This window comes from Hyperolius riggenbachi, chromosome 9, assembly GCF_040937935.1.
Source record: "Hyperolius riggenbachi isolate aHypRig1 chromosome 9, aHypRig1.pri, whole genome shotgun sequence".
NCBI classification, from domain to species: domain Eukaryota; kingdom Metazoa; phylum Chordata; class Amphibia; order Anura; family Hyperoliidae; genus Hyperolius; species Hyperolius riggenbachi.
In genome coordinates this window covers 225,460,655-225,472,494 of record NC_090654.1, presented here as the reverse complement: position 1 = coordinate 225,472,494, position 11,840 = coordinate 225,460,655, and the positions used below count along the sequence as shown (strand labels likewise).

General features: G+C 46.6%; 1 long non-coding RNA gene across 1 annotated transcript in view; it reads right to left on the bottom strand.

Moving 5' to 3' along the window:
- Positions 1–4,281: 4,281 nt before the first annotated feature.
- LOC137532985 (uncharacterized) overlaps positions 4,282–11,840 on the bottom strand; it is a 53,206-nt gene continuing 45,647 nt past the window's right edge. The window contains exons 3-4 of the long non-coding RNA XR_011024095.1: positions 9,508–9,619; positions 4,282–4,367 (exon numbers count right to left, since the gene is read on the bottom strand). This is a non-coding gene — a long non-coding RNA (uncharacterized lncRNA). The remainder of the gene's footprint in view (positions 4,368–9,507; positions 9,620–11,840) is intronic.

The following is an 11,840-nucleotide window of genomic DNA, read 5'->3' as shown; positions in this document are numbered from 1 at the left end:
CGCCCACATAAGCTGGTATAACAATATCCAATAGTTATTCTTATTGGATAAAGTGTTATAATCAGCTCGGAGTCCCTTTAACATTTTTTTGCTCGGTCATACAACCTACCACCTAAATTAATTTTACCTCCTTTTCTTGTCACTAATACAGCTTTCTTTTGGTGCTATTTGATAGCTGCTGTGATTTTTAGTTTTTGTTATATTCATCAAAAAAAGACATGAATTTTGTCAAAAAAATGATTTTTTTTTAACTTTCTGTGCTGACATTTTTCAAATAAAGTAAAATTTCTATATACATTTTTGTCCAAATTTATTGTGCTACATGTCTTTGATAAGAAAAATCCAATAAGTGTATATTTATTGGTTTGGGTAAAAGTTATAGCGTTTACAAACTATGGTGCAAAAAGTGAATTTTCCCATTTTGAAGCATCTCTGACTTTTCTGAGCACCTGTCATGTTTCATGAGGTACTAAAATTCCAGGATAGTATAAAAACCCCCCAGATGACCCCATTTTGGAAAGAAGACATCCCAAAGTATTCACTAAGAGGCATGGTGAGTTCATATAGATTTTATTTTTTGTTACAAGTTAGCGGAAACTGACACTTTGCGACAAAAAAAATTTAAATAAAAAGCTTCCATTTCTGCTAACTTGTGGCCAAAAAATAAATAAAATCTGCCACGGACTCACCATGCCCCTCTCTGAATACTTTGGGGTGTCTACTTTCCAAAAATGGGGTCATTTGTGGGTTGTGTTTACTGTCCTGGCATTTTGGGGGGTGCTAAATTGTAAGCACCCCTGTAAAGCCTAAAGATGCTCATAGGACTTTGGACCCCTTAGCGCACCTAGGCTGCAAAAAAGTGTCACACGTGGTATCGCCGTAATCAGGAGAAATAGTATAATGTGTTTTGCTGGGTGGGAGAGAGATCTCTGTAAATTAGATTATTTTTTTTTTTTTTTTTGCACACAATTGTCCATTTACAAAGATATTTCTCCCACCCAGCATGGGTATGTGTAAAAATACACCCCAAAACACATTATGCTATTTCTCCTGAGTATAGCGATACCACGTGTGACACTTTTTTGCAGCCCAGGTGCGCTAAGGGGCCCAACGTCCAATTCACAGGTCATTTTGAGGCATTTGGTTTCTAGACTACTCCTCACGGTTTAGGGCCCCTAAAATGCCAGGGCAGTATAGGAACCCCACAAGTGACCCCATTTTAGAAAGAAGACACCCCAAGGTATTCCATTAGGTGTATGGTAAGTTCATAGAAGATTCTATTTTTTGTCACAAGTTAGCGGAAATTGATTTTTATTTTTTTATTTTTTTCACAAAGTGTCATTTTCCACTAACTTGCGACAAAAAATAAAATCTTCAATGAACTCATAAGACACACAAAAGGTATTCTGTTAGGTGTATGCTTTCTAAAATGGGATCACATGGTTGGGTTCCTATACTGCCCTGGCATTTTAGGGGCCCAAAACCGTGAGTAGTCTGGAAAACAAATGCCTCAAAATGACTGTTCAGGGGTATAAGTATCTGCAAATTTTGATGACAGGTGGTCTATGAGGGGCCGAATTTTTTGGAACCAGTCATAAGCAGGGTGGCCTCTTAGATGACAGATTGTATTGGCACTGAAGTGCAGGAAGCGCAGGATGTTCTCAAATCGTGACCTGGACATGGCAGCAGAGAACATGGACATGTGATGTATTAGGTGCGTAGACCAATAAGACTTCAATACATTCTTTTTGACTAGACCCATGTTAAGGAGAAGGCCCCAAAAAATGTTGCATTTGGAAACTTGGAGTGGTTTCCACCGAAAAGGCTGGGCATGGTAGCTTCTTGGATTGGCGGTTGCGTATTGTGTGGCATAACGGTTGGTCTCAGCCTCAATTAAGTCATAGAGACCAGCAGTGATCAGAAAAATAAAATCTGTCACTGCGGTGGGGCGGGTGAGGGTTTGGCCGGGTGATCAGAAGCCCGCAGTGGCAGATTATGGCCTGATCTGATGGTTAGGAGTGCTAGGGGGAGACAGGTGGTGACAGGAGGTGATTGATGGTTGTCTCAGGGGGTGATTAGAGGGGAGTATAGATGCAATCAATGCACTGGGAAGGTGATCGGAAGGGGGTCTGATGGGGATCTGAGGGTTTGGCCGAGTGATCAGGAGCCCACACGGGCCAAATTAGGGCCGGATCTGATGGGTAGGTGTGCTGGGGGTGACAGGTGGTGATTGATGGGTGTCTCAGGGTGTGATTAGAGGGGGAATAGATGCAAGCAATGCAATGGGGAGGTGATCATGGGGGGTCTGGGAGTGTGGGCGGGTAATTGTAATTAGAGGGGAGAACAGATGTAAATAATGCACTGGGGAGGTGATAAGGGGGGGTCTGAGGGCACTCTAGGGTGTGGGCGGGCGTTTGGGTGCCCGCAAGGGGCAGGTTAGGGTCTGAGCTGATGGGTAGCAGTGACAGGTGGTGACGAGGTGATTGACAGGTGATCAGGGTGTGATTAGAGGGGAGATTAGATGCAAGCAGTGCACTGGCGAGATGATCGGGGGGGGGGGGGGATCTGAGGGCGATCTGAGGGTGTGGGCGGGTAACTGGGTGCCCGCAAGGGGCAGATTAGGGTCTGATCTGATGGGTAGCAGTGACAGGTGGTTACAGGGGGTGGTTGATGGGTGATCAGGGTGTGATTAGAGGGGAGAACAGATGTAAACAATGCACTTGGAGGTGTTTTGAGGGCGTGTCTGCGGGCGACCTGAGGGTGTGGGCAGGCGATCAGGTGCCCACAAGGGGCAGGTTAGGGTCTGATCTGATGGGTGGCAGTGACAGGTGGTGATTGATGGGTGATTGACAGGTGATCAGTGGGTGATTACAGGGGAGGATAGATGTATACAGTACACAGGTGGGGGGTCTGGGGAGGATGTGGGGGGTGATCAGGAGCCCCCAGGGGGCAGTTTAGGACCTAATCTAAAATATAGCGTTGACAGATAGTGACAGGGAGTGAGTGATGGGTGATTGGGTGCAAAGGTGGTCTGAGGGGGTGATCAGGGGGGGGGGGGGGGGTCTGAGGGGTGCTGTGGGCGATCAGGGGGCAGGGGAGGCAGGATCAGTGTTTGTGTGTGCTTACTAGGGGGCTGCCTCCTGCCCTGGTGGTCCCTTGATCACTGGGACCACCAGGGGAGGAAGCAGCCTGTATAATTCGATTTGTATACATTACAAAGCGTATTATACGCTTACTATGCGGCAGATAGGGGGTTAACAACCCGCCGGCGCTGCTAATTGGCCGGCGGGTTGACGACACAGGTTGGCGGAGCCTAATGCCTTCGGATGCGTGCGTATCACTGCGCGCGATCCCCGGCAATTCCGTCCCCCAGGTACCGACACCTATGGGGGTTACGCGGTCCTGGGGGTGCCACTTTGCCGATGCCCATAGGTAGTGGTCGGTCAGCAAGTGGTTAAAAATAGATTTGTGTTTTTAATAATATTGTTTAGTTTTATTTTGATCTGGATTCTGAGCCATGTATGATTTTACTGCTGAGAGATGTTGAAGGACCATTTCTAATAAACAAGCAGAATGGGGCCTGTTCATTGTACTTTGAAGGGGGGCTGAAGTTTTGCATCTCTGGGATCTAAATATGTTTTTATCTGGACTGAGCTTTTTTTTTTCTTGTTTATCTTTTTCCCCTGCATTTAAAGTGGGCCTGAACGCTTGCAGAGGACACAAGGAAAACAGAGAAATGCACCAGGTGTGTTTTTAGAGAGAAGAGCCCATCCTCATCTGTAAGTTATCACAAGTGTAATTTGATTTCACCCTTTGTCTTCTTCTATGAAAGCAGGAAGTAGACACACTTCAGAGTTATTGCAGGAGTTCTATAAACTAACACAGAAATGATTTTTCTTTAAAAAAGTTATTATGCTGTTGCTTAACTTTTAGAGCAGAGAAGAAGTTCTGAGTTCCAGTTCACTTTAGGATACCACAACACACACATCTGCAGCTTGTTAACATCTAGTTTATTGAATCATTTCATTTTATAAGAGATTTTAAAGACAAGAGTAGTGATGGCCATTTCTAGGAGAGCTCATGGAGAAGTATGTGATCAGTTTGGTCAAGTGATAAAGTCTCTTGATTTGCTTATCGTGATCATGAGCTAAAGCAGGATGTGATCACAGCAAATCAGAGCCCTGCAAATCTATCAACTGATCAAATCACATGCTTTCTCCATGAGTTCTCCTAGACATGACTATAACTAGAGAGGAAAGTCGTGGATGCACATACCAGATAGACAGACGCAAATCTTCACTGGTCATCTGAATGGACAGACACAGAGCTTCACTGGTCATCTGACTGTTCGCTCTCTTCTTGTGTATCTAGAAAGTGAAAGAGGGAATGGCCACATCATCATAAAGGATATAAGTAAAACAGTGGCTTGTGATCATTTTCAGTTGATTACTTCACATGTCGCTTGCAAAGATTTTGCAATTCTAGCTCAATTTATTAGTGCTAACATAACCACAAACAGCACAATGTTTCGTCACATAGGCCCAGGTTTTGTATCCTTTGCAATTGATTGTACATCCCCTGTGGGAACCGGGTGTATGCAGGTTGACTCCCTGGTGCTACAATTAATAGTGGTGTGTGGCTATCCTTTTTCTCTTACTTCACATATGCCCCCTGCTGCCTCTCCTGTAATTGGCTACAATTGGAATTACTGGTAAGTAGTAGAATATCTGTAATTTTACCAATCTTCTACTAAAGGCAATTCCCTGTGCCCTTTTTTTTCCAAGCGCCATTGTTTTTACATGTGCAGGAGACAGAGATGGCACAGTATTTTGACTTTTGGAGAGATAGGTTAAGAATGAACCTACAGTCCCTATCTCATTTAACTGGGGAACTGGGGAATACCTGTATACAGTGCACAATGCTCCTCTTCCCCTCTCCATAGAGCAGCAGGGCATGCTTTTCCTCTCTCCCCCCCCCCCCCATAGAGCAGCAGTGCATGCTTTTTCTCCTCCCGTCCCCATAGAGCAGCAGTGCATGCTTTTTCTCCTCCCGTCCCCATAGAGCAGCAGTGCATGCTTTTTCTCTTCCCGTCCCCATAGAGCAGCAGTGCATGCTTTTTCTCTTCCCGTCCCCATAGAGCAGCAGTGCATGCTTTTTCTCTTCCCGTCCCCATAGAGCAGCAGTGCATGCTTTTCCTCTTCCCGTCCCCATAGAGCAGCAGTGCATGCTTTTTCTCCTCCCGTCCCCATAGAGCAGCAGTGCATGCTTTTTCTCTTCCCGTCCCCATAGAGCAGCAGTGCATGCTTTTTCTCTTCCCGTGCCCATAGAGCAGCAGTGCATGCTTTTCCTCTTCCCCTCAACGTAGAGCAGCAGTGCATTGCTTTTCCTCTCCCCCCCCCCCCCATAGTGCAGCAGTGCATGCTTTACCTCTTCCCGTCCCCATAGAGCAGCAGTGCATGCTTTTCCTCTTCCCGTCCCCATAGATCAGCAGTGCATGCTTTTCCTCTTCCCCTCACCATAGAGCAGCAGTGCATGCTTTTCCTCTTCCCCTCACCGTAGAGCAGCAGTGTATGCTTTTTCTCCCCCCCCCCCCCCCGATAGTGTGCAGCAGTGCATGCTTTTCCTCTTCCCCTCCCCATAGAACAGCAGGGCATGCTTTTCCTCTTCCCCTCCCCGTAGAGCAGCAGTGCATGCTTTTCCTCTTCCCCCTCACCGTAGAGCAGCAGTGCATGCTTTTCCTTTCTCCCCCCCATAGTGTGCAGCAGTGCATGCTTTTCCTCTTCCACTCCCATAGTGTGCAGCAGTGCATGGTTTTCCTCTTCCTCTCCCCATAGAGCAGCAGTGCATGCTTTTCCTCTTCCCCTCACTGTAGAGCAGCAGTGCATGCTTTTCCTCTTCCACTCCCACAGTGTGCAGCAGTGCATGGTTTTCCTCTTCCTCTCCCCATAGAGCAGCAGTGCATGCTTTTCATCTTCCCACTCCATAGAACAGTACTCCCTGAATCCTGCTCATCATAGCTCAACTTCCACTCTGTACTGGGATCACTGCACAGACGAGAGGAGTATCTGATCAAACCCGATGGGCCAGAATTTATAACCACATTTTCCAGTTTAGGGCCCTTACACATTTAAACTGATGCACTAACGTAATTTAACTTTTTCTGTTTGCAGCCCACACCTACTGCATTGCAACAAAATGGTGCTTTACTCCCCAATGCAGAGTTGTGTGTCCATGTGCGCCATGATGCACTAATGTTAACAAATGGCAACCCAAGTTTACCTGAAAAGAATGTGACCTTTAATCATGGTGCGCATGCGCCTTTTGTGAATCTTGCACATTTTTAGAGGGAAAATTGACGTACAAAATTGATCAGCTGTGCGTTGTACCGCGTGAGACTGTTTGGGACTTTGTTGTGGTGCAACTTTTTTTATTCTTACTGCTGCAACACAACGCATTTAGTGTGTAATGGCGTTTAGAGCAATCCCCCCAAGTGTCTGTGCTGAGGCCACTGCATTGGTTCAGCGGCTGACATCACTGGGGTGTTTCCACTGTTCCACCACCTAGAAGTGTGCGCACAGATGGGGGAACTCAGCATTTCAGTACTGCCACAGACACCGGGGCAAGGTAAGGCCGCTGGGAAATCAGACTAGCTGAAAAATATTCTTACAGGTTTAGTCTAAAGTTGAGTTTTGCAAGAGCTATCCAAAAGTGGTTAAAATCATGGCCAAATACAATGATTATATTTTTGTTCCTGTTATGTCAGAGATAACATCATGATCACTGTGTACAATGGGGTCTCAGTCACAGTGTGTGATAACATGAAAACCTGTGTCCCGCAAGATCTGGAGCCTTTACCAAACTCCCTTTATAACCTACAGATAAATCACCTGTCATGGTTGAAAAGTAGGCACTATCAATGTCCACAAGATAAATGTAGGGCATTTTAAAGAGACTCTGTAACTTTAAAAAGATCCCCTGGGGGGTACTCACCTCGGGTGGGGAAAGCCTCCGGATCCTAATGAGGCTTCCCACGCCGTCCTGCGTCCCACGGGGGTCTCGCTGCAGCCCTCTGAACAGCCGGCGACAGGCCCGACTGTAATTTCAATATTTACCTTTGCTGGCTCCAACGGGGGCGCTGTGGCTGCATTCGGCTCGGAAATAGACGGAAATACCCGATCTCCATCGGGTCCGCTCTACTGCGCAGGCGCCGGAAACTTGCGCCTGCGCAGTAGAGCGGACCCGACGGCGATCGGGTATTTCCGCCTACTTTGGAGCCGACAGCCGTCAGAGCGCCTGCGCAGGAGCCAGGAAGGTAAATATTACGTCACGGCTGTACGGAGGGCTGCAGCGAGACCCCCGAGGGACGCAGGACGGCGTGGGAAGCCTCATTAGGATCCGGAGGCTTCCCCCACCCGAGGCGAGTACCCCCCAGGGGACGTTTTGCCGTTACAGTTCCTTTTTAAATGTAATGCTTACAAAATTGCTGGAGGTAGGTACACACCAGGCAGAAATGCTAGCGTCAATGCGTATAATGTAAGTCAATGGGATGCATGAAAAACCGCATATGTTTGCGTTTTGCAATGTGTGTTTTAGAAAACACTGAATTTGCTGCTTGTTTTTCTAAAACCCACCTAATTACGTCAATGGTCACGCAGAGGAATAGCGTTTTGAAGCTTTTTTTTTTTTTTTTTTTTTTTTAAACAAAAACAAGTTTGAAATATTTCCACTTTCTAGTCATTTGCATAAAACGCTGAGAAAAAAAAACATCCAAAATGCATTTGTGATTTATATGCGTTACACCAGAAAACCGCTTGTGCGAAACGCAAATACACATAAAAAGCACAAATGCATATGCAGCAAAATGCAACCTTTCATGCAACGCCTAGTGTGTTCCCAGCCTCAACTGGAACAAGTCTGCTGATGAGGTATCCTGATGTTTCCCATTATGTGTACTTGCTCCATAGGAATTGGGATCCTTTCACACTATGCAAGTTGCAGAAAAGTGTGATGAGATCATATAATACAATGAAAGTATGCTTCACTGCAAATGTGCACATGATGAGTCACAACCTGGCACGTGACGAAACGCGTAGGGCGGAGCTTGGAGGACGCACGCTGTACTACCATTGATCGAAGGAGACGCGGCCTGGGCATGTGAGAGGTGACCGGAGCTGGCGGCGATGTGGTATTGTGATATGCTAATATACAAGAAAATTTTATTGAAAGCAGTTTTAATTTGGGGGCCATTGGGAGCCTATTAAAGCGGTTTTATGCTATGAGAATACGCTTGATGTTTTTAAGGTTCTTAACGGCATGGATGTTTTGTGATATGCAGTATTGACAAGAAATCTTCTGGTGAGCAGGGAAGGAAAGGGGGGGGGGGGGGGGGTGTGTGATCCCCATCTACCCTGGTGATAGCACTTTTCATCCCTCACGCAGTGTGTGCGATTGCACAAGGGTGTCACTGATGAGACCATACTCACTATGAGAAGGCCTGGTCTGCTGTGTTTTTACTTCTAGGAATTGCTTGGATCACAAACGATGATACAGAATACTGGCGCGGCTATAGTGTGATAATTTACGTGACTGGGACTTGTCTCTGTGCATAGTCAGCAGCCTATCAAGGAGAGTGAGGACTGAGCGCAACATCACGGTGAAAATGTGCACATGACTGACGGGCTCCACCACACCTATTATGTGCATACCGTAGAAATATGTCTGGTGCGATGGAATGGATTCAGTGTGAAAGGACCCTAACAGAAGACTTGTTATTACAACTAGCAAAAGTCCAAGAGTGGTTAGTACACCATTGGTAAATTGCAGAAATATTTATTACTCAATGCATGCGTCAATATCACTTCTGCAATTTACCAATGGTGTGCTAACTAGTCTTGGATTTTCGCTTATTGTACTGGGTTATGCACCCAACTTCAAACGGCAAGGTGTGCCACTTCCAAACCTTCTACCTAACTGGTATTACAACTAAGTCAGTCAATCAGAGCTGGGGATCCCTGGGCATAAATTACTTTGGAGCCACCCTGACCCACAATCATCCCCCTCCCTTCAAATGTAGCATTAGGTGACCCCTTTGTGTCATCGTCCCCCCCCCCAAAGATAGTATGGAGCCACAGAGCCAATTGACAGCCCCCTAGTATCCCCTTAGGCCGGGTTGCTGCAGGGTACTTGGTGTGGAGCGCACTCACCTGTCTGGCCAGCACAATGCCTCCTGTGTCTTTCCATCCCACAGGCATGTAACTGCTCACCTGACATGCCGCCGGGTCACAGAGAACAGGTGCCGGTGTTCGGGGATGTAGACAGGACACAGGAGGTAGCGCTATTAGCATGCATGAGTGGGGCCATCATCCGGCTCTGGGGCAACTGCCCAGTTTTGTCTCTAGACAAACACTGGCTCTGCAGTCAGTATTTTTATAGGCAGTGTTACTATAACAGAGAGATCAGGCAGATGTACTCAGTCTATCAGGTACTGGATGCATGTAGTATAGTCACCTTGTGATTGGCCTGGAGAAAGGAGTGAGTACAGGAAGTCCTGTATAGCGGCCTTCTGCTTCTGGAACTGCTCCAGCGTCATCTTCAAACTGATGTCCATGGGAATCGTCACCTGCAATATAGAAAGGAACCTCTCAGTGGCTTGTGCTGCTGCAGTTCCCTGCGAGTGGCAGAGGCTACAGCTTGTGCAGACAAACATACATTTCATCATTGTAGGTGACAGTGTTGTGACGGACGAGCCGTCAGACCAGAAAACGCAAATACAATCGGTTTCCTGCCTCGATTGTCGTTGCGCTGCCAAATCAGAATCTTATGTCTGTGGATACCAGGCAGTCCAGCCTGGGGGGTCTCTGCTGTCTTCATAGGAGTTAGTCAGCAGAGTCTTTTCATGGAAACTGGCCCTGTGACTTGCTAATTTAGCCAGGGGTGTAAAACTCAGTTTGACCAAGCTAATCTCACACTCAGGTGTTAATTAACAAACCAAAAGGCCTTTTCATACAGGGAGAGCCCAGAGAGCTAGTCACAGCTTGAAACCAGACAGCCTGGCTGCAGCAATAAGCAGGAAGAAATGAATGTTGTATATGGTTTTTTGCATATTTAAGGAATACCTTTCAGGTGAGAAATGTGAAAGTTATATCATTCTGCTAGTCCGGATCTTGTGAGTATTTTGATATTAAATTGGGGCCACTGGCATAACCAGAACTCAGGGGATTCCACTGTTTTTTAACCAGGCATGCAAACATGCCCAAGTTTGGTATCATATGAATTGGCCTAGTCTGAGAAATATGAATATGTGATGGTCATGTGTATGCGGAAAGCGGAAGCCGAGATAAGACAAATGTCATATTTGGTGGGCATAGAGCACCCACCCAGGGAGCTCACCGCCCCTGTCCAACCCCTGGGCTGTACATGAGGCTCCACCCAAAGATGTGCATTGTTCAAAAGTGTTTGCGAGGGACTCCTCCCTCATTCCTCCATTTTCCACCTTCATGAACGCACGGCCACCGTGAGGAACAAGTGGTGGCCATTTTGCCTGGACTTTAAAATTGAGTTGAACAAAAGGACTTTACCAAGGACTTTATGACTCTTAACGATTGGTGTCAGCTAAACAGATTTTCTGATTATTGGTGATCTGCAGTATCACCAATAATACAGACGCTATACCTGATTATGTGGTGATCTGCAGAATCACCAATAATGCTAGTATAGCCAGAGACTACAGACAATACTGCAGCCAAAGATCACCTGAGGAGCAGGCGAGTCTGGCTGTACAACAGTTAAAGAGCACCTGAGGAGCAGGAGCTACTGGTAATGCTGCAAGGTTGATCACCTGAGAAGTAGATGATTCAGACAGTACTGTAGCCAGAGGACACCTGAGGAGCAGGTGCCACCGGTAAACTGCAAAAGGTGATCACCTGAGGAGCAGGTGGTTAAGACTATACTACAGCTATTGGATACCTGTGGAGCAGGTATACAGACAGTACTACAATAAAGCTTCACCTGAGGAGCAGGTGACTGCTACAGATCCCTCACCAGTGGCTAGGCCCACTGGCGAGGATAGAGAGGTCAGACAAGCAGAGTAGGCAACATACGGACAGACAAGGTACAAAGACAGAAGGCTGATTTAGTGTTGTTTTCAGGCAGGGTCGGCAATGTGAATGAGATAGGCAGAGGTACAGAGTCAGCAAGCAGGAGAATAGTCAATGAAGGCAGAAGGTCATAACAGATAATACAATGTAATTAGTACTTTAAGCTATCAACAGAATCTGGATCCCCAGCTCTGGCCGGTTCTAGCACACTTTGGGATCTGACTAAGGTCTGAGCGCTCACACGTAAGCATTTGCAACAGCAGACACGGAGCAACGGACAGTCTGGTACTATATATACTAAGTTGCTCCGCAGCGCCGCCCCAGCCACTCAGCCAATCCGAAGTATTGTTGGAGTCAGCTGACTTGACAGATCAGCTGACTCCCCTTCTATTCGCATAAAGGTCCTGTCGCCTGGCGCGCGCGTAGCCCTCAATCTATGTGCAATGGAAGGATCAGGCAGATCACCAGCATGAAACTGCGCGGCAGAGGCCGCCGGCTGACACGCGGAGACAGCCGCCATGCCGCCTGTCTTCGCGGCGGCATCTCCGCTATTCCTAACAAGGACATCTTTCTATGAAACTAAGTATTTTTTCTCCCTTTCTTTTATTTTTCATACTGGCTATTAATGTTTCAATAATTGTTGATTTTAATTATTGTCTGTATATATTAATTATTTATATTGCCCGTGAATAAAGACTTTATCAAAGTCATTCACTGCTCCGCTACCCTGCTACTCAGCCGCAC